The following is a 23,876-nucleotide window of genomic DNA, read 5'->3' on the forward strand; positions in this document are numbered from 1 at the left end:
GTTACAAACACAGCGCAAATGTGTCCTTCTCCACCGTGTTAAAATAAACAATTTCTTTCGTTATCATTATATCAGAAGATATCTGTCTTTCACTGTCTGTAAGGCTTGTATTTCATGATTTGCATTTAGCAAAAGCCTCAGACAGCAGCACAGAGGTAATCAGGATTCGTTATTTGTAAAAGTTGTTTAACCTACTTCTTAGCCTGGACTGTGCGATTGCAGCCCAATTACTTTCACTTTCCGTTGCCCTCGTAGTCGGCATGCCGGTAGCCTTATAACGTGGGATGCACAGCCTATGAGGTTACAGACTGAGATGACTGCCGCGATATAGCAAGTAGCTTCTTTGCTAGGCCCATCGAAGGCTGGCAATGTGGAATATTCCGCTGGTTGGTGCACAAGTGTTCAGATTGGCTGTCCATCCGTCTTTTATGAGGATTAGGAGCAGATCTTCCACACAACTTCGATAGCCTATCAGGTCTCTTAGCTGTCCACTTCCATCAGGCCATATATAGCCTAGGCTACATGATATTTTATATTGTTTATGTAGAAAATTATACATTTATTTCTGTAATTATACATTTATCCCCCCCCCCCCCCCCAAGCAGAATGGGGGAAAAAAACATTAAATATACTGCTCAAAAAAATTAAGGGAACACTTCAATTATACACTGGATCAGTACTCTGACACTGTTTGGTTCTGAGCACAAGTAAAACTTTTGAGGCGAGTGTTTTATTTTGCAAGAACTGTCAGACATTCTGTGAATGTAGTTTGAGAATGGAGAAAAGGGTGGAAGGTTTCAAAAATGTGTGGAAAACCTTTTTTGAGCAGTATATTTAAATATCGCAAATTATATCGTTATCGCAGTACTCAATAATGTTATCGCATATCGCATGTTTTCCTAATTTCGTGCAGCCCTAAGAGATGGCAGGTTATTTGAACGAATTTGAAGACATCGAGGATGAACCCTTATTGGACGTCCTTATCTTTTCGAGTCGTAATATACCAAGGAAGAGCTGCGGGAGCTCCGTGAAAGGGCTGAGAGAGAGAGAGAGAGCTAGAACTAGAAGCTACCTGTAGTCAATGCCACACAGGCGGCGACGATCCATACCAGAGGGACCAGATGGACATCCACTAAGTAAGTAGGCCTACACTATACAAGTTATGTTACATCGGAGCTATTATTTCTGATAGGCCTATATTGAGCAAATTACGTTTGATTTTAGTTCACATCGCCTGCCTGTATATGTGAACCAGACGTGAACGGTAATGTGTTTCTTTTTAATAAACTGCCTGTACACTTACAAAGTTCTCAATGCTTCGGTTTACATGTAGAGACCCTCATTATGCTACTGTGTAAGTGTGGTGCTATTTTGAGCCTTGTTAGTGGTATAGAAATAGCGATTTCTTTCTACTGTACGTGTGCCCTGAAGGCTAGCGTTAAACGCTAATAAGCGGTTTGCAATAAAACTGGTCACATTCGACTAGCATGAAAACAAATCCTAGCTAACGGTCGAACTCGGTACACATGTGTTATTAACCCCTAGGTTCATTTTGCGCCGGAATTGTCCTTTAAGAGAGGTAGGGACACGAAACCACAGTGTTGCCGCTTAAAAAAATGATGACTGTGAAATACTTGATATTTGCGATGTAACACTTCACATACAGCAAACTGCGATATATCGAGTATATTCGGTGTATCGACCAGCCCTACCCATAACATTTTTTGTCATATTCAGCAAACATCTCACTATCCGCTAGCTGCCCGTTCCGTGAGAACGACTTTAGCCTTTCTGGATCGTTGAACGAATGGTAAAACACCTGTCGGTTTAATGCGTTTTAGAAAGATTGTTCCAGTGCACCTATGCAGCGTTGTGGAGGTGGGGGGGGGGGTGTTACCACAGAAACCAAAAATTCTCAGGACAGCAGCATGTGTCCAAATTTCAATCTTAAACATTATATTTAATCATAAACTATCTGAAAACAGGGCTTTAAGTGGAAAATACAGAACGTGTCCTTTAACTTTATGGTGTGTTTGTTTGGTCCTTGGTTAAAATGTAATGTACATTGTTTTGGACAAAAGTGTCTGCCAATACATTTAAACATAAACAAACACTACTTCCACTGACTGCATCTTTAAGGGTTCAAGCCACTGTATGCGATTTCAAACCCATAGCATGTCACATTCAGCAATGAGGGTCTCTGTAGACAGCCCAGGCTCCGAAAACGGAGAACAAACAAGTGGGGGCAGCCTGTCCCCCAAACAAAACAAAACCCTTTGTGGAGTATACTGAAGGGAGGGGTGAGCTCAAGTTACCTCTCTGGTGTGTTTCGTTTGGTCCTTGGTTAAACAAATGTTGTTTTGGACAAACGTGTCTGGTAATATTTTTTTATAAACGCCTAACGTGCTCCTCTGATAAAATTGGTCTGGAACAAACTAGACCTCACCAGTGCTTGTGTAATATGTTAAAGCAGCGTCATGAGAAATGTTGCTCAATAAGTTACTGCAGAGCCACGGTCTCTACATATCCCCGAGTGTACGAGTGCATGAGTATTGATGAAAATTAGTGGCAATGCGTTAACGATGAGCTCTCAGCGGCCACGGTCTTTTCCTGGATGTGAGTAACGTTAGCCTATAATAAACGAGTAGCGAGAACAAACGTTACTGTTCGCATCAGAGGCTGTATTTTACTGTAGGTTGGCAGTTTACCAGTCTGGATTTGACGTTAACATATTGTGACAACGCGATTTACAGCATTAACGTAATATTTAGAGTTAGGGCATGCACTTATGTCCACGGGCAATGAAGAAACCCACCAAACTCGTCACGTTACGTTACGTTAGGCTACAACCTAACGAAAGAACAAATTGCACCAAAACATACACTTTGCCATTCCACTACAAGTTCGATTGGCGGCTCGACACATTGGAATCACGACGACAGCATTTAGCGCTGACGTAAAATAAACAACATAGCTTTGTGAGATTAGCAATCGAAGGTTAGCCAGCACAGTTAGCCGACCACCTATCGTAGTTGTCTCTTTATGCTACAGCAAGGGAACGGCAAGTTATCCTTGCTGTGCTAAATAAAAAGGGTTATGTAGCGTTGAACCATGAACGAGGGGCACTAGCATGAGATCGCATGACATTGTTACAGTTTGTGGTGAACTTATAATACACCAGCCATACGATAGTCAACATTAACTCATATACAAAGTTATGAATTAACGGCAACTGTAATATGTGTGAGTGACTAGAAGCTACGCCATCATCTCCAACCATGTTAACGTTAGCCAAGTTAGCAAAGGGACTTACTTCTACTGCTTCTCGGATCCTTGGGTGTGAACTCCTGTAACGTTACCAAGTAAATCCCATAAGGCAGATATGCAACCAATATTACGTGAACAGTGTGTTATTCGATGTATTTCCAACATCACGCATTCATCGGTGCATGTTCCATGTAGACGTTAACGTTTATAATTTAATACATAACGTTAATGTAGTTCTAGCTCGCTAGCTAGCGACGTAACGTTAGCTGGCCAAAAAACTATCAAGATGACGTAGAGCTACAATAAGTTCTATTCAGCTAACGTTAGCCAAACCTAGCTATTCTAGGTACCTGTAGGATTGTCTTGACTATCTTGACTAATATTTACCTGGCCAAGTTATCTCTAAATTTTAGATACGTTGGTCGTCAGCTAATGTTATCCACTCGTGTCGTTCTGTAAAGTGTCATCACTGCAAGACAACTTAGCTTCTGTCAAAAATCAACAAAACAACTTGCTAACTAACAGACCGTAGCAGTCACAGCATAAGCTGCAGCCATTATTTCAAAACTGGAGACATTTGTCGAATGTCACCATTTAATGGCAGCACAATATTTTAACCGAAGTTAATGAATATGGGTAACTTTTGGTTGTTACAACGGAATTACAGACTAATAGTGTTCTGGTTGTAGGTAGAATTGACGTTACAACCCGCCCACAATGCTAATGTTAGCTACGCAACTGTTTCCACCACCAAGCTTGAAGGCAGGTGGTTACACGTACGGCCAGTTAATGTAGGAGGGCGGGGACTTTATTATTAAGCACATTTCCTGACCCAGACAAGAATATGTCCCCTTTTCTCCTTTCCATATCTGCCAACACTCCTGTTTTTCCTGGCTTTCTCCAGTATATCAAGGTATCTCCCAGCAGCCTCCCGGAAAATTCCCCCAATGTGTCAGACAGACTGTCAAACTTTATTATATCCTAGATCCGTTACTTTTGTATGTTTATCTGACATTTCTCAATGTAGTCTAGGTCCTGGGTAAGATTTGTATACACTTCATTTAGCGGAGAATATCTCAACTGTTATAGACTAATGATCCCATTGAACAACGTGGGATGTGTGCCAAAATCTCTACCCGGGATGAAAGTTCTGAAAATGACCACAATAACCTATACGACTGGAAAACCGCTACGCCATTCTGACCGAGGATGAGGAGCCCCTCCTGCCCCGAGACAACCATCCTGGTCCCTCCTCAAAGTCGGCGCCCCCCCGACCCCCACCTCCCCGGACCTCATCAACCTCCACCCTGGTCATCGGCAGTTCCATGGTTAGAGACCTCTGCATTCCCCCATCATGTAGCGGTCCCTCCAAGGTCTACTGCTTCCCTGATGCCAAGGTCCTTGACATCCAGCAGAAACTCCCAAGCATCCTGGCCTGCCACACCAAGGTCAACAACATCATCGTACACGTGGGCACAAACGACATCAGAGATAAGCAGTCAGTAGCACTGCAGGAAAACTACAAAACTCTCATCACCACCCTGATGGGCACAGAAAAACGCTTTGTCATCTCTGGGCCTCTCCCTACCTACAGAAAAGGTGCTGAGAGATGGTCCAGACTGTTCGATCTCCACACCTGGCTCAAACGCTACTGCGCTTCCCTAAGCATCCCCTATGTCAACAACTGGGGCTTGTTCTGGGAGAGGCCCAGTATGCTGAAGCGTGATGGTCTCCACCCAAACCAACATGGAGCCAGGCTACTCTCTGACAACATAGCGTCCACACTGAGGCATTGACATTCTGTAGAAAATATTACATTACAATACCCCCAGGTATTGATTCAAATGGCATTATACATGTGGATGGGTCTGAGAATGTTTTCTGCAGGGTAACATACAATACTACTACCATAGATCAAGCTGCTTCATGCAATAGCATGACTTATGCTTATAGTTCTATTCCAACGTTGATTTCTACCAAACGTATAGTATAGTAAAAAGAAAAGACAAATTTAAAACTAGAAACCTAACAAATATTCTTTCCATACCTCAGCATATTCCTCAAAAGCCAGAGGCATTTTCAGCTAACATGGGTTTACTGAATATAGGTGCACTTACTACCAAAACCTTTGCAATCAATGATTTTATTAGTGAAAAACAATTGGATTTTCTGTTTCTTGTTGAAACCTGGCTGACTTCAGACAGCGAAGCTGTTCTTGTTGAAACTTGTCCCCCAAATTATAATTTCTTCCACTCAATTAGACAAGGCAAACGAGGTGGTGGAATTGCCTCCATTCTCTCAAACAAATATAGTTGCACTAGAGTCAACTTTGGTGAATTCGCTTCCTTTGAGTACATTGCCCTAACTCTGAAGGCTGACCCAGCTGTACTTCTATTAACCTTATACCGCCCTCCTAAACTATGGGCTGGCTTTCTCGACCAGTTTTCTGAACTTATGTCGCTCATCATCACTAGCTATGATCGGATAATTGTAAATGGCGACTTTAATATTCATGTCAATAAGACAACTGATGCTAAAGCCAGTAAGTTCCTTAATGTGTTGGACAGTTTAGAGCTAAAGCAGCATGTTACAGGACCCACCCACAACCTTGGCAACACCCTCGATCTAGTCATTTCTAGAGGGATAGAAGTCATAGACTTATCAGTAAATGATATAAATATGTCTGATCATTATTGTGTATCTTTTAATATAGTACTACATACTCCAAAAATTCATCCCGAAATTTCAATCAAATCGCGACTCTTGGACATTAGAGCAGAACAGCAGTTCATAGCTCTTATAGACTCCATAAATTTAGATATTTTACATCATCCCATTGATCAAATGGTAGAGGCTCTCAATCATGAATTAGGCGCTATGCTTGATAGAGTGGCACCCTTAAAGACTAAAAAAAGGCCCTGTAGCAAACTGACACCTTGGATGAACGAAAATATCCATGATCTAAAAAGATCATGTAGAAAAGCTGAGAGAACATGGAGAAAAACTAAGTTACAGGTTCACCGTGCCATTCTAAAAGAAAAAATAGCAAATTATAATAGAGCTATTCGGAATGAGAGAAGGAACCACTTCTCTAAGGTAATTGCTGAAAACAGTGGAAACTCTAGGGTGTTGTTCTCTACCATTGATAGGCTATTGCACACTCAGTCAGGCATCCTCTCTAAGATGCGAAGAATTTGCAGACTTCTTCAAAAACAAAGTAATTTCTATAAGGGAGGCTATTGGTAACACAAGTAATATGTTTGATAGTACACCCAAAAACAGCCCCCCGAAATTAAGGTCCTTTAGCAATATTACTCAATCTGAGCTTGATAAAATTATAACTCAAACCGGCTCCTCAACATGTGTTTTAGATCCAATCCCTACTAGATTCCTCAAAAAAGTATATGATAGCTTAGCTCCCTTTATTCTCAAGGTAATAAATACCTCATTAGAAACAGGTATATTTCCAACTGCTTTTAAAACCACTGTTGTGAAACCTTTACTTAAAAAGTCAAATCTCGACCATACCAATCTGAGCAACTACAGGCCTATATCAAATCTACCGTTCCTGAGCAAAGTACTTGAAAAAGTTGTTTGTAATCAGTTAAATACCTTCCTCAACGAAAACAGTATCCTTGAAAAATTCCAATCAGGTTTTAGATCAAATCACAGCACAGAAACGGCTCTAGTAAAAATAGTCAATGATCTCAGACTGGCTACTGACTCAAACAAAGTCTCAATCCTTATTCTTCTGGATTTGAGTGCGGCATTTGACACCATTGATCATAGAATCCTAATTCACCGCCTTGCGAAGTGGGTGGGTCTCTCTGATAATGCTCTAAACTGGTTTCAAACCTACATTACTGGCAGAGATTTTTATATCAGTCTAGGAGATCATGTATCTGAAAAACATGACCTGCCTTTTGGTGTGGCCCAGGGGAGCTGCCTTGGTCCCCTGCTATTTTCCCTATATATGCTTCCATTGGGAAATGTCATAAGTCAGCATAATGTAAACTTCCATAGCTACGCAGATGATACCCAATTGTATATTTCTGTGGAGCCAACTAACCCAGATGGCCTTTGCTCCCTCACTGCATGCCTAACCTCCATTAATCAGTGGATGAGCAAAAATTTTCTGAAACTAAATGATGACAAAACAGAGGTACTTTTGGTGGGACCAAAACTAAAGCGAGATATTGTTCTTAGTAATCTGGGGAACTTGGCACACCAGGTCAAACCAAAAGTAACAAGCCTCGGTGTCATAGATGCAGAGTTAAGTTTTAAGCCCCATATCAGTAAAGTTACTCAAACAGCCTATTTCCACTTGAGAAACATTGCCAAAGTGCGGCCCTTTTTAACTCAACAAGATGCAGAAAAACTAATTCACGCCTTTATCACTAGCAGGTTAGACTACTGCAATGCACTTTTCACTGGTCTTCCCAAAAAACATCTAAAGAAATTGGCACTCATACAGAACTCTGCGGCTAGACTTTTAACTAAGACTAAGAAGAGAGAACACATCACCCCTGTGTTGGCTGAACTGCACTGGCTCCCTATTTCCTATAGAATTGATTTTAAGGTTATGTTAATTACTTACAAAGCTCTGAATGGCACAGCACCTTCATATATCTCTGAGCTTTTAATATCTTATCAACCACAAAGGAAACTTAGATCATCCAATTCTAATCTTTTAATCGTACCCAAAGTGCTCCACAAACAAAGTGGAGAAGCTGCTTTTATCCATTATGCCCCCAAACTATGGAACACCCTGCCTCTGTACATCAAGCAGGCGAGTTCAGTAAATATTTTTAAAAAAGATCTGAAAACATACCTGTACAGGAAAGCTTTTAGTTAACTCAGCCAGAAGCAGATGGGCTCCCCCTATTAAGTCAGGTTCTGCTCAAGGTTTCTTCCTGGAATATGGGAGTTTTTCCTTGCCACAGTTGCCATATGGCGTGCTTATGGGGGGTAAGAGGGTTAAGGCTGCCAGTCTTATGACATGTCATTTTCTATATTTTTGATATGTTGCTGAGTGGATCATAAACGGCCCCAGCAATGAAGAAATGTGATTGATAATGACTGACTGACTATTATTTTGTTACATGCTTCAAATGTAAAGCACTTTGAGCTGCATTCTGTGTATGAAAGGTGCTATACAAATAAAGCTTATTATTATTATACAATAGGTGACACTTATCACACTACAGGTGAATGGGACTTTTTTTCCCTTTATAGATATTATCATACATGTCTACCAGTCTAATCTTCATATTAAGATAAATACTTTTTCTATTAAAAATAAAATAAAATAGGCCTATGCATAAAATAAAATATGCAAATTAGGCAATATCTCATTAAATATGTATACATATAAACTCGTGAAGCTATTTTGGGGGGGGCTTGCTATTATCATTGGAATGTTAACTTAAAGGTAAACTATGCAGTATTGGCAATTTCCTTACTGTTTTCTCGGTTTTTGCTTCTTTTTCGCTGGCTCTGTCATGACGAATGTCTGAGAAACTCCATCGCTACCTTTTTCTAGCCGGTGCCTGTGTATTTGAATGCAGTAAAGCAATTCGTTACAGTACACTCGTTATACTTCCTGACACTGAGGCCGTCGGCCCGCCTGCCCACAGTTGCAAGGGTGGTTTTTCTGCTCACAGGCGCTAGGGCAGGGGTAGGCAAACTTTTTGGCTCAAGGGCCACATTGGGTTTTGAAAATTGGCCGGGGGCCGCACAACAACCATGAAAATGCACTGTACTGTTCTTCCTAGGCTTCTTCTTCTTATTACAGTGCATGAAAATGCATTCTACTGTTATCCGAATTATTACAGTGCATGAATGCACTGTACTGTTCTTCCTAGGCTTCTTCTTCTTCTTCTTCCGCTAACGTATTTAATGCAGCTTCAACCGTTTAACGTAGAAACTTCATTCAAACTATGATACGTAGGTCTTACTTAGGACATGGGGGCTTTGTATTTTTCATCTTTGTAACTTTTATACTTTTTAAACTATTAATTAAAAACTATTGAAAATTTCTCCATAGACTTAACATGGGCTGATGACATCACAATAGAGCCGTTAAGCAATTAGAATCCTATGGCAGGTGTTCAGGCCACCTGGATCTCAACTGCCATTCTCAGGCTTTAAGCATACAAACTGGCCCTATTAAGACTACACATCCTGTTCAAAAACTGTTTCAAAATAAAAGTCCTCACTACAATATTTCACTGCTAAACAATGTAAGCCTTTAAACTACTGAACTTTTTAACTGTTCAGCCATTGTAACTGTTACTTGTCATCAACTATGACTCCTACCCACTGTAGCTAGTTAGCTAAGTTAGCTAAGTAACATGGTTAGCATAGTTAGCATGCTAACATTTTTAGCAAAACTGCTAAACATGATTAGCTAAGTTAGCTAAGTAACATGGTTAACATAGTTAGCATGTTAGCAGGCTAGTTAGCATTTTTAGCAAAACTGCTAAACATGATTAGCTAAGTTAGCTAAGTCACATGGTTAGCATAGTTAGCATGCTAACATGTTAGCATGCTAGTTAACATTTTTATCAAAACTGCTAAAAATGATTAGCGAAGTTAGCTAAGTAACATGGTTAGCATAGTTAACATGCTAGCATGTTAACATGCTAGTTAGCATTTTTAGCGAAACTGCTAAACATGATTAGCTAAGTTAGCTAAGTAACATGGTAAGCATAGTTAGCATGCTAGCATGTTAACATGTTAGTTAGCATAGTTAGCATAACTACTAAAATGATTAGCTAGGTTAGCTAAGTCACATGGTTAGCATAGGTAACATTTTAACATTGTTAGCATGCTAGTTAGCATAGTAACTTGGTTAACATTATTATCTTTGTTAACATAGTTAACATAACTGCTAGCAAACATTAGAGCCATTCCAAGTGTCAGTTATCGTCAACTATCTACCTAAATAATTTAACCATTTAAACTATCCACCTATTTAACTGTTCAGTCATTCCAACTATATTAAACCTCATCTACCTAGCAACCAATATAGTTTGTTTTTACTCTGTATGATATTTTACATCATATTTTTGCATTTTCATGCACTGTATTTCCTTCAGGAAATGCTTTTCTAGTTACAGTGCATGAAAATGCACTGTACTGTTCTTCCAAGGCATTTTATTATTATTATTACAGTGCATGAAAATGCACTGTACTGTTATTCCAAGGCATTTTATTATTGCATTGCATGTAAATGCAATGGACTATTATCGCTGTTCTTCTTAATATTATTGTTATTCTTCTTCCGACCAAATTTGACGTTCAAAGGCTCTAAAACCACTGAACCGTTCGACGTCATTCAACCACTCCTATAAAGGTCTTGAAACGGAGATTTGTTCTATGTTTTTTCACATTTGTGATCTTTATACTTTTTTAGATATTTATGATAAAAGAGCAAGAAATTCTCATAGAGTTAACATTGACCGCCGTGGCGGCAACTTTTAGCATTATGACGTGACCTGCAGCTGAAGATAATCAACAGCTGAACGCGAGCTACTAGGCCTACTACCACTGGAGCTGTGAATCTTCTGAACGCCTTCGCCTTCTGTGCCGTGGTCACTTTATTTGCTCGTAAAACTCTCATTCAGAGGCACATTTCTCTAATTACAGACAAGGTAAGTGTTCTGGTTTTTGGTATTGGAGTCATTTATGTCGTCAAATATTATGTTATGTAACGTTAAGTTGTATGAAATGATGGGTCACAAATAGCTAAACTACCGTTATAACGTTAGGTCATGTTAACGTTAGTGAAATAGTTAACGTTCGCACCTTGCTACGTTGATGTTATTTAAGGAAACCCACTGTTAATCAACGCAAATATGTCGTCAACTTTACAGTGACCGGTTAGCTGTAGGTTTCGATAGCTAACGACAATCAAACGTAACGCACTAACATTTGGTATTAGGCTAACCAGCAGCGTTTTAACTATAACCAGAGCCCGTCTGTCTTCTCTGCTAGAACGTTAACGTAGCCTACTAATGGCTCTGGTTCTATTCAACATCAGGTCACTTTCCACAGGTTTATAGAATCAAGCACCTAGAATAGATTATGAATTCAGACTACTTGGTGCTTGATTAGGCTATACTGTGTGAAGGGACCTGATGAAACCCATCATGTGTTTCATTCATGGCACGTTACTCATTGTTGATGGTCATAACGTTATAGCTTCTACCGTTCACATTTAGTTAAAGCTAACAAATAGCCTATGTTACTGTTTTTATTTTACCAAATTTGTAACGTTGTACACCGCTTGATTGTGTATCAAATAGGCCATGACTACGTTTTCATTCTATGCTCCTGATTCTTACGTAGCCTAAGTAAACACTATCACGGTATGCTATCATAGTTCGTCTATTGATGGGTTTCATCAGGTCCCTTTCCACAGGTGTATACAATCAAGCACCTAGATTATGAATGCATTTGGTGCTTGATTATACTCCTGTGGAAAGGGACCTTATGAAAGCCATGAATAGGCTACTGTTAGGACAATTGCAGACATTCCTTGTATTGTTTTGGCATAACTGTTAAACTTGTTTGCTTTTGTCTTTTAGGTTCCAGACCAGTGGTGATGACCATGTATGACATTACAGTACGTGTGTGCCGATCTCTGTGCACACCTGTCAACCATACATCTCTGACAATGTTGCTAGCAACATACTAACATACATTCTTACAAACATGTAATCTGTGCACATACCATTTAACCATACTGAGACTTATCTGAGATCTACACTGAGACATTCTGAGAACTATACGAAGGACTATACTCACTAACTATATGGAACATGTATACCTGTGAATCATATGTAAACCATTCATACCTTTGAATCATTCCTGTGCTGTAACATCTGTGAAACATAGCTGTGCTGTTAGACCTCTCTTTTTAGACCTGAGCTGTGCTGTGTGAAAAATAAGATTCTAACCTAAGTTCTGTCTAAAACTGATCATCTGAAGGGCTGACTTTTATTCTTCAGTGTATATATCACCATCAAATTTGACCTAATACCATTAACTGAGGCCTCTAGCTGTTGCTGCCAGTTCAGAGTTACCACTGATAAAGAGATCTGTCTTAGAATAATATGATTGGCATTATGAAGTTCTGTATATATATATATATATATATATATATATATACATATATATACACACAACTGTGATTTTTACTTCAAGCTTACATTGGTAAGTGTTCATTAGTGTATTCTGAGTATCATTCTGCTGTATTAAAACAAAGAATGTTGATCAATATTGAATTGCCAATTTATTTTTACTGACTGTCATGCATGAAAATGCACTGTACTGTTCTTCCTAGGCATTTTCTTCTTATTCTTATTCTTCTAACGCAGTTAATGCAGCTTCAACCGTTTAACGTAGAAACTTCATTCAAACTATGTTACGTAGGTCTTACTTAGGACATGTGGGCTATGTATTTTTCATCTTTGTAACTTTTATACTTTTTAAACTATAAATTAAAAACTACTCAAAATTTCCCCATAGACTTAACATGGGCTGATGACATCACAATAGAGCCGTTAAGCAATTAGAATCCTATGGCAGATGTTCAAGGCCACCTGTTTCAACTGCCATTCTCATATTTAAAAATGATTAGCTAAGTTAGCTAAGTCACATGGTTAGCATAGTTAGCATGTTAGCTAGCATTTTTAGCAAAACTGCTAAAAATGATTAGCTAAGTTAGTTTAGTCACATGGTTAGCATAGTTAGCATGTTAGCATGCTAGTTAGCATTTTTAGCAAAACTGCTAAAAATGATTAGCAAAGTTAGCTAAGTCACATGGTGAGCATAGTTAGCATGCTAGCATGTTAACATGCTAGTTAACATAGTTAGCATAACTGCTAAAAATGATTAGTGAAGTTAGCTAAGTCACATGGTTAACATAATTAAAATGTTAACATGCTAGTTAGCATAGTTATCATAACTAATAAAAATAATTAGCTAGATTAGCTAAGTCATATGGTTAGTATAGTTAACATTTTAACATTGTTAGCATGCTAGTTAGCATAGTAACTTGGTTAACATTATTATCTTTGTTAACATAGTTAGCATAACTACTAGCAAACATTGGAGCCATTCCAACTGTTAGTTATCGTCAACTATCTGCCTAAATAATTTAACCATTTCAATTATCAACCTATTTAACTGTTCAGTCATTCCAACTATATTAAACCTTATCTACCAAGCAAATAATTTAACCATATGAACTCATCATATTTTTGCATTTTCATGCACTGTATTTCCTTCAGGAAATGCTTTTCTAGTTACAGTGCATGAAAATGCACTGTACTGTTCTTCCTAGGCTTCTTCTTCTTATTATTATTATTATTATTATAGTGCATGAAAATGCACTATACTGTTCTTCCAAGTCTTCTTATTCTTACGATTATTATTATTCTTCTTCTAACGCAGTGTCTCAGGCTTTAAGCATACAATATGGCTCTATTAAGACTGCCGTTAAGCAATTAGAATCCTAGGCCAGGTGGCCAGGCCACCTGCATCAACTGCCAGTCTCAGGCTTTAAGCATACAAACTGGCCCTATTAAGACTACACATCCTGTTCAACTGCTTCCTCTGCCAAAAACTGTTTCAAAATAAAGTCCTCACTACAATATTTCACTGTTAAACAATTTAACCCTTTAAACTACTGAACTTTTTAACTGTTCAGCCATTGTAACTGTTACTTGTCATCAACTATGACTCCTACCCACTGTAGCTAGTTAGCATGGTTATCATAGTTAGCATGTTAGCATGCTAGTTAGCATTTTTAGAAAAACTGCTAAAAATTATTAGCTAAGTTAGCTAAGTCACATGGTTAGCATAGTTAGCATATTAAACCTCATCTACTTAGCAACCAGTATAGTTTGTTTTTACTCTATATGATATTTTACATCATATTTTTTGCATTTTCATGCACTGTATTTCCTTCAGGAAATGCTTTTCTAGTTCTTATTATTTTTCTTCTTCTAACGCAGTTAATGCAGCTTCAACCGTTTAACGTAGAAACTTCATTCAAACTGTGTTGCGTAGGTCTTACTTATGACATGTGGGCTTTGTATTTTTCATCTTTGTAACTTTTATACTTTTTAAACTATTAATTAAAAACTGCTCAAAATTTCCCCATAGACTTAACATGGGCTGATGACATCACAATGGACTAACTAGAAAAGCATTTCCTGAAGGAAATACAGTGCATTAAAATGCAAAAATATGATGAGTTCATATGGTTAAATTAGTTGCTTGGTAGATAAGGTTTACTATAGTTGGAATGACTGAACAGTTAAATAGGTTGATAATTGAAATGGTTAAATTTTTAGGCAGATAGTTGACGATAACTAACAGTTGGAATGGCTCCAATGTTTGCTAGTAGTTATGCTAACTATGTTAACAAAGATAATAATGTTAACCAAGTAACTATGCTAACTAGCATGCTAACAATGTTAAAATGTTAACTATGCTAACCATATGACTTAGCTAACCTAGCTAATCATTTTTATTAGTTATGCTAACTATGCTAACTAGCATGTTAACATGCTAATTATGTTAACCACGTGACTTAACTAACTTAGCTAATCATTTTTAGCAGTTATGCTAACTATGCTAACTTACATGTTAGCATGCTAACTATGCTAACCATGTGACTTAGCTAACCATTTTAGCAGTTTTGCTAAAAATGCTAACTAGCATGCTAACTATGCTAACTATGTTACTTAGCTAACTTAGCTAATTATTTTTAGCAGTTTTGCTAAAAATGCTAACTAACATGTTAACATGCTAGCATGTTAACTATGCTAACCATGTGACTTAGTTAACTTAGCTAATCATTTTTAGCAGTTTTGCAAAAAATGTTAACTAGCATGCTAACATGTTAGCATGCTAACTATGCTAACCATGTGACTTAGCTAACTTAGCTAATCGTTTTTAGCAGTTTTACTAAAAATGCTAACTAGCATGCTAACTAACATGCTAGCATGCTAACTATGCTAACCAAGTTACTTAGCTAACTTAGCTAACTAGCTACAGTGGGTAGGAGTCATAGTTGATGACAAGTAACAGTTACAATGGCTGAACAGTTAAAAAGTTCAGTAGTTTAAAGGGTTAAATTGTTTAACAGTGAAATATTGTAGTGAGGACTTTTATTTTGAAACAGTTTTTGGCAGAGGAAGCAGTTGAACAGGATGTGTAGTCTTAATAGGGCCAGTTTGTATGCTTAAAGCCTGAGACTGGCAGTTGATGCAGGTGGCCCGAACACCTGCCATAGGATTCAAATGGTTAAATTATTTGCTAGGTAGATGAGGTTTAATATAGTTGGAATGACAACTAGGTAGATGAGGTTTAATATAGTTGGAATGACTGAACTAGGTAGATGAGGTTTAATATAGTTGGAATGACTGAACGGTTAAATAGGTGGATAGTGTAAAAGGTTAAATTATTTGCTAGGTAGATGAGGTGTAATATAGTTGGAATGACTGAACTAGGTAGATGAGGTTTAATATAGTTGGACTGACTGAACAGTCAAATAGGTGGATAGTGTAAAAGGTTAGCCTGAGAAACTGATAGGGTGCAGGTGGCCTGGCCACCTGGCCTAGGATTCTAATTGCTTAACGGCAGTCTTAATAGAGCCATATTGTATGCTTAAAGCCTGAGACAGAGTATATAGTTTAAAAGTTAAATGTAGATAGTGTAATGGATGTTGATAGACAGAAAGTTGAATGGATGTTGATAGGCAGATTGTTTAATGGATGTTGATGGATAGTTCAATGGGTGGATGAGTGAATGGTTTGAAGAGGATGAATGGATAGAAAGTTGGATGAAATGTGTCTTATATCCATGTAGAATGGAGAAACACAGAGAGAGTTGGACTAGTTCAGTAGAAAGCAGTTGATACAGGTGCAATCAGTTCAACTGATTCTTTGATGGGGCCTAGATGAGCAGCTGGAAGATGATACCAGGTGCAAATCAAGTTAATTAGTCCATTGTGATGTCATCAGCCCATGTTAAGTCTATGGGGAAATTTTGAGTAGTTTTTAATTAATAGTTTAAAAAGTATAAAATTTACAAAGCTGAAAAATACATAGCCCACATGTCCTAAATAAGACCTACGCAACATAGTTTGAATGAAGTTTCTACGTTAAACGGTTGAAGCTGCATTAACTGCGTTAGAAGAAGACGAATAATAAGAACTAGAAAAGCATTTCCTGAAGGAAATACAGTGCATGAAAATGCAAAAAATATGATGTAAAATATCATACAGAGTAAAAACAAACTATATTGGTTGCTAGGTAGATGAGGTTTAATATAGTTGGAGTGACTGAACAGTTAAATAGGTGGATAGTTTATATGGTTAAATGATTTGCTTGGTAGATAAGGTTTAATATAGTTGGAATGATTGAACGGTTAAATAGGTGGATAATACTTAACTTAGTTAACTTAGCTAATGTTTTCATTTTTAGTAGTTATGCTAACTAGCATGTTAGCAATGCTAACATGCTAACTATGTTAACCATGTGACTTAGCTAACCTAGCTAATCATTTTTAGCAGTTTTGCTAACTATGCTAACTAGCATGTTAGCATGCTAACTATGCTAACCATTTTACTTAGCTAACTTAGCTAATCATTTTTAACAGTTTAGCTAAAAACGCTAACTAGCATGCTAGCATGCTAACTATGCTAACCATGTGACTTAGCTAAGTTAGCTAATCATTTTTAGCAGTTTTGCTAAAAATGCTAACTAGCATGCTAACATGTTAGCATGCTAACTATGCTAACCATGTGACTTAGCTAATCATTTTTAGCAGTTTTACAAAAAATGTTAACTAGCATGCTAACATGCTAGCATGCTAACATGCTAACTATGCTAACCATGCTAACTAGCTACAGTGGGTAGAAGTCATAGTTGATGACAAGTAACAGTTACAATGGCTAAACAGTTAAAAAGTTCAGTCGTTTAAAGGGTTAAATTGTTTAACAGTGAAATATTGTAGTGAGGACTTTTATTTTGAAACAGTTTTTGGCAGAGGAAGCAGTTGGACAGGATGTGTAGTCTTAATAGGGCCAGTTTGTATGCTTAAAGCCTGAGACTGGCAGTTGATGCAGCTGGCCCGAACACCTGCCATAGGATTCTAATTGCTTAACGGCAGTCTTAATAGAGCCATATTGTATGCTTAAAGCCTGAGACAGAGTATATAGTTTAAAAGTTAAATGTAGATAGTGTAATGGATGTTGATAGACAGAAAGTTGAATGGATGTTGATAGGCAGATTGTTTAATGGATGTTGATGGATAGTTTAATGGGTGGATGAGTGAATGGTTTGAAGAGGATGAATGGATAGAAAGTTGGAGGAAATGTGTCATATCAAAGTCAAAGTCAAAGTCAAAGTCAGCTTTATTGTCAATTTCTTCACATGTTCCAGACATACAAAGAGATCGAAATTACGTTTCTCACTATCCCACGGTGGAGACAAGACATATTTTACCAATTTTAAGTCCACAGACAAACATAACATTCAAGTAAACAAAAAAGTAAGTAAATAAGTAAATAAGAGGGCACATATAATGAAAAAATAAGAGCAGCAAAATTTGGTTGAAATTGTGCATAGACAGTCAATAAAATAAAATACTAGTGCAAAGTCAGGCCAATAAGAGGCTGAGGTAGTTCTGTTTGACCTAAGTAAGAAATAAAGTGGCATAGTGGTGCAAGTTATGTAAGAGCAGCAGAAGTGTTGTGTTTTCAGGACAACAGCAACAAGTTGCAAAGTGTACAAGTGTGCAAGTGGAGTGGTGCAGGCGGCCATTGTGGGTCCAATGTCCAGGATGTTATGTAACTGAGGGTGGAGGGGGGAGAGGAGGGAGAGAGTTCAGCATCCTAACAGCTTGGTGTATGAAGCTGTTGGTGAGTCTGGTAGTGCGGGAGCGCAGGCTTCTGTACCTCTTCCCAGAGGGCAGTAGATCAAACAGATTGTGAGCGGGGTGACTTGCATCACTCACAATTTTGGTCGCCTTGCGGGTGAGGTGGGTGGTGTAAATGTCCTTCAGGGAGGGGAGTGAAGCACCAATAATCCTTCCAGCTGTGTTCACTATGCGCTGCAGGGCTTTCCTGTTGTATTCAGTGCAGCTTCCGCCCCACACAGCGATACAGCTGGAGAGGATGCTCTCAATGGTGCATCGGTAGAATGTGGTCATGATGGCTGGTGGAGCACTTGCTCGCCTGAGTTTCCGCAGGAAGTACAGGCGGCGCTGAGCTCTCTTCGCCAGTGATGCTGTGTTGGTGGTCCAGGAGAGGTCTTCACTGATGTGCACCCCCAGGAATTTGGTGCTGCTCGCTCTCTCCACCACAGCACCGTCGATGGTCAGTGGCAGGTGTTGGGTTTGACCTCTCCGGAAGTCAACAACAATCTCTTTGGTCTTGCTGACGTTCAGCAGGAGGTTGTTGTCCCTGCACCACGTGGTCAGATGGTCGACCTCCAACCTGTATTGAGTAGTCTCGTCGCCCTTGGTGATGAGACCCACCAGAGTTGTGTCGTCAGCAAATTTCACTATGTGATTGTTGCTGTAGGTTGCAGTGCAGTCATGCGTCAGCAGGGTGAAGAGCAGCGGACTGAGCACGCAGCCTTGGGGGGCCCCTGTGCTCAGTGTGATGCTGCTTGAGGTATTGTTGCCAACACGTACTACTTGAGGCCTCTGACAGAGGAAGTCCAGTAGCCAGTTGCAGAGGTAGGTACTGAGTCCCAGTTTGTCAAGTTTGCAGATGAGTTGTTGTGGTATTATGGTGTTGAATGCAGAACTGAAGTCTATAAACAGCAATCTCACATATGAGTCTCTTTTTTCCAGGTGGGTGAGGGCTGGGTGGAGGGCAGAGCAGATTGCATCCTCTGTAGACCGTTTGGCTCGGTATGCAAACTGGAAGGGGTCCAGGGTGGGGGGGAGAATGGATTTGATATGTGACATGACAAGCCGCTCAAAGCACTTCATGATGATGGGTGTCAGTGCCACAGGGCGGTAGTCATTGAAGCAGGATGGAGCAGTTTTCTTCGGCACAGGTATGATGGTGGCAGCTTTGAAACAAGATGGGACGATGGCTTGCTTCAGGGAAGTGTTAAAGATGTCTGTGAAGACATCCTTAAGCTCCCCTGCGCAGTCCTTCAGCGCACGACCAGGGATGTTGTCTGGACCTGTTGCCTTACGGGTGTTGATAGCAGCAAGTGTCCTCTTCACGCTGTCGGCAGAGAGGCACAGGGGCTGCTCATGTAGAGGGGGATGGGTCTTCTGTGGGCAGGTGCTGTTTTGTGCTTCAAAGCGAGCAAAGAAGCGGTTCAGGTTGTTGAGCAGAGGGATGTTGCTCTCGCAGCTCTGTGGCGCGGGCTTGTAGTCCGTGAGGGCCTGAATGCCCTGCCATAGGCTTTGTGCGTTCCTGCTGTCTTTGAAGTGGGTGGTTATCTTGTGAGTGTATTCCTTTTTTGCTTCCTTGATGCCACGGGACAGGTTGGCTCTCGCTGTTCTCATGCCAGCTTCATCCCCATATCCTTGTAGAATGGAGAGACAGAGAGAGTTGGCCTAGTTCAGTAGAAAGCAGTTGATACAGGTGCAATCAGTTGAACTGATTCTTTGATGGGGCCTAGATGAGCAGCTGGAAGATTATACCAGGTGCAAATCAAGTTAATTAGTCCATTGTGATGTCATCAGCCCATGTTAAGTCTATGGGGAAATTTTGAGTAGTTTGAGTAGTATGAAAAATACATAGCCCACATGTCCTAAGTAAGACCTACGCAACATAGTTTGAATGAAGTTTCTACGTTAAACGGTTGAAGCTGCATTAACTGCGTTAGAAGAAGAAAAATAACTAGAAAAGCATTTCCTGAAGGAAATACAGTGCATGAAAATGCAAAAATATGATGAGTTCATATGGTTAAATTATTTGCTTGGTAGATAAGGTTTAATATAGTTGGAATGACTAAGCAGTTAAATAGGTTGATAATTGAAATGATTAAATTATTTAGGCAGATAGTTGATGATAACTAACAGTTGGAATGGCTCCAATGTTTTCTAGTAGTTATGCTAACTATGTTAACAATAATAATGTTAACCAAGTTACCATGCTTACTAGCATGCTACCAATGTTAAAATGTTAACTATGTTAATCATATGACTTAGCTAACCTAGCTAATCATTTTTATTAGTTATGACAACTATGTTAATTAGCATGCTAACATGTGAACTATGCTAACCATGTGACTTAGCTAACTTAGCTAATCATTTTTAGCAGTTTTGTTAAAAATGTTAACTAGCATGTTAACATGCTAGCATGCTAACTATGCTAACCATGTGACTTAGCTAACTTAGCTAATCATTTTTAGCAGTTTTGTAAAAAATGCTAACTAGCATGTTAACATGCTAACTATGCTAACCATGTGACTTAGCTAACTTAGCTAATCATTTTTAGCAGTTTTATAAAAAATGCTAACTAGCATGCTAACATGCTAACTATGCTAACCATGTGACTTAGCTAACTTAGCTAATCATTTTTAGCAGTTTTGCTAAAAATGCTAACATGCTAGCATGCTAACATGTTAGTATGCTAACTATGCTAACCATGCTAACTAGCTACAGTGGGTAGGAGTCATAGTTGATGACAAGTAACAGTTACAATGGCTGAACAGTTAAAAAGTTCAGTAGTTTAAAGGGTTAAATTGTTTAACAGTGAAATATTGTAGTGAGGACTTTTATTTTGAAACAGTTTTTGGCAGAGGAAGCAGTTGAACAGGATGTGTAGTCTTAATAGGGCCAGTTTGTATGCTTAAAGCCTGAGACTGGCAGTTGATGCTGGTGGCCTGGCCACCTGGCCTAGGATTCTAATTGCTTAACGGCAGTCTTAATAGAGCCATATTTATTGTATGCTTAAAGCCTCAGACAGAGTATATAGTTTAAAAGTTAAATGTAGATAGTGTAATGGATGTTGATAGACAGAAAGTTGAATGGATGTTGATAGGCAGATTGTTTAATGGATGTTGATGAATAGTTTAATGGGTGGATGAGTGAATGGTTTGAAGAGGATGAATGGATAGAAAGTTGGATGAAATGTGTCTTATATCCTTGTAGAATGGAGAGACAGAGAGAGTTGGTCTAGTTCAGTAGAAAGCAGTTGATACAGGTGCAATCAGTTGAACTGATTCTTTGATGGGGCCTAGATGAGCAGCTGGAAGATGATACCAGGTGCAAATCAAGTTAATTAGTCCATTGTGATGTCATCAGCCCATGTTAAGTCTATGGGGAAATTTTGAGTAGTTTTTAATTAATAGTTTAAAAAGTATAAAAGTTACAAAGATGAAAAATACAAAGCCCACATGTCATAAGTAAGACCTACGCAACGCAGTTTGAATGAAGTTTCTACGTTAAACGGTTGAAGCTGCATTAACTGCGTTAGAAGAAGAAGAATAACTAGAAAAGCATTTCCTGAAGGAAATACAGTGCATGAAAATGCAAAAAATATGATGTAAAATATCATACAGCGTAAAAACAAACTATATTGGTTGCTAGGTAGATGAGGTTTAATATAGTTGGAATGATTGAACGGTTAAATAGGTGGATAATACTTAACTTAGTTAACTTAGCTAATGTTTTCATTTTTAGTAATTATGCTAACTAGCTAACTATGTTAACCATGTGACTTAGCTAACCTAATCCACACAACTTCTTGTTCAGACCATGGTCATCTCTAAGCTGGACTATTGTAATTCACTGTTAGCTGGCTTACCCGCTTGTGTAACAAGATCATTACAGCTGATTCAAAATGCTGGAGCACGCCTGGTCTTCAATCAGCCAAAGAGGACACATGTAACTCCTCTCCTAGTTACTCTCCATTGGCTCCCTATAGTAGCCAGAATTAAATTTAAATCTCTCACTTTGGCCTATAGGACACTAACTAGATCTGCTCCTAGTTATTTTAATTCAATAATCAAGCCTTACATCCCCAACCGCCCACTGCTGTCTTCTGGTGAGCGTATGTTGTGTCGACCAGTCATAAAAACTGGGTCTAATTCCAGACTCTTTTCTTCAGTGGTTCCATGTTGGTGGAATGAACTGCCCAGTGGTCTCCGTTCCTGTGGTAGTTTTGGGTCGTTTAAGAGGGGTCTAAAGACATTCCTATTCAACATATACTTAGTTGTTTAAGCGCTTATGTGTTATGGTTTATATAATGTTGTTTTATTTTAATTGGGCTGTTAATTAATTTGACATTATTGTTTATTATTGATATTCTCCTTAATGTAGTCTTAGCATGTTATTGTTTTTATATTATTGATTGAATTGACATTATTGTTTTATTATTGCCTTTCCCCTTTCTTACATTGCTTTTTTATTAGGCTATTGATTGAATTGATATTATTGTGTACTACAACTATTCTCCTTACTATATTTGACCTAGATTTTAATCTGTTCCCTGTTCATTTTTAAATATTATTATGTTGTTTTGTATTTATATGTCGCTTTGGACAAAGGCGTCTGCTAAATCCATAACCATAACCATAACCATAACCTAGCTAATAATTTTTAGTAGTTTTGCTAACTATGCTAACTAGCATGCTAATGCAGCTTCAACCGTTTAACGTAGAAACTTCATTCAAACTATGTTACGTAGGTCTTACTTAGGACATGTGAGCTTTGTATTTTTCAACTTTGTAACTTTTATACTTTTTAAACTATTAATGAAAAACTAATCAAAATTTCCCCATTGACTTAACATTAGATTATGACATCACAATACGGCCGTTAAGCAATTAGAATCCTATGGCAGGTGTTCGGGCCAGCTGCATCAACTGCCAGTCTCAGGCTTTAAGCATACAAACTGGCCCTATTAAGACTACACATCCTGTTCAACTGCTTCCTCTGCCAAAAACTGTTTCAAAATAAAAGTCCTCACTACAATATTTCACTGTTAAACAATTTAACCCTTTAAACTACTGAACTTTTTAACAGTTTAGCCATTGTAACTGTTACTTGTCATCAACTATGACTCCTACCCACTGTAGCTAGTTAGCTAAGTTAGCTAAGTAACTTGGTTAGCATAGTTAGCATGCTAGCATGTTAGCATGCTAGTTAGCATTTTTAGCAAAACTGCTAAAAATGATTAGCTAAGTTAACTAAGTCACATGGTTAGCATAGTTAGCATGCTAACATGTTAACATGCTAGTTAGCATTTTTAGCAAAACTGCTAAAAATGATCAGCTAAGTTAGCTAAGTCACATGGTTAGCATAGTTAGCATGCTAGCATGTTAGCATGCTAGTTAGCATTTTTAGTAAGACTGCTAAAAATGATTAGCTAAGTTAGCTAAGTCACATGGTTAGCATAGTTAGCATGCTAGCATGTTAGCATGCTAGTTAGCATTTTTAGCAAGACTGCTAAAAATGATTAGCTAAGTTAGCTAAGTCACATGGTTAGCATAGTTAGCATGCTAGCATGTTAGCATGCTAGTTAGCATTTTTAGCAAGACTGCTAAAAATGATTAGCTAAGTTAGCTAAGTCACATGGTTAGCATAGTTAGCATGCTAGCATGTTAACATGCTAG

At 38.6% G+C, this 23,876-nt stretch overlaps 1 protein-coding gene across 1 annotated transcript in view; it reads right to left on the bottom strand.

Annotated features, from left to right (window-relative positions):
- The window catches only part of jak2a (Janus kinase 2a), a 136,696-nt gene extending 132,704 nt beyond the window's left edge, over window positions 1–3,992 (bottom strand). The window contains exons 1-2 of the mRNA XM_076284901.1: window positions 3,655–3,992; window positions 3,314–3,347 (exon numbers count right to left, since the gene is read on the bottom strand). The gene's annotated coding sequence lies outside the window, so the exon portion shown is untranslated. The remainder of the gene's footprint in view (window positions 1–3,313; window positions 3,348–3,654) is intronic.
- Window positions 3,993–23,876: the final 19,884 nt, after the last annotated feature.

Source organism: Alosa pseudoharengus, unplaced genomic scaffold, assembly GCF_046254945.1.
Source record: "Alosa pseudoharengus isolate Yale_2024_CS ecotype anadromous, Long Island Sound unplaced genomic scaffold, YU_APseudo_1.1 YU_APseudo_1.1_scf_14, whole genome shotgun sequence".
Classification (NCBI taxonomy): Eukaryota; Metazoa; Chordata; class Actinopteri; order Clupeiformes; family Clupeidae; genus Alosa; species Alosa pseudoharengus.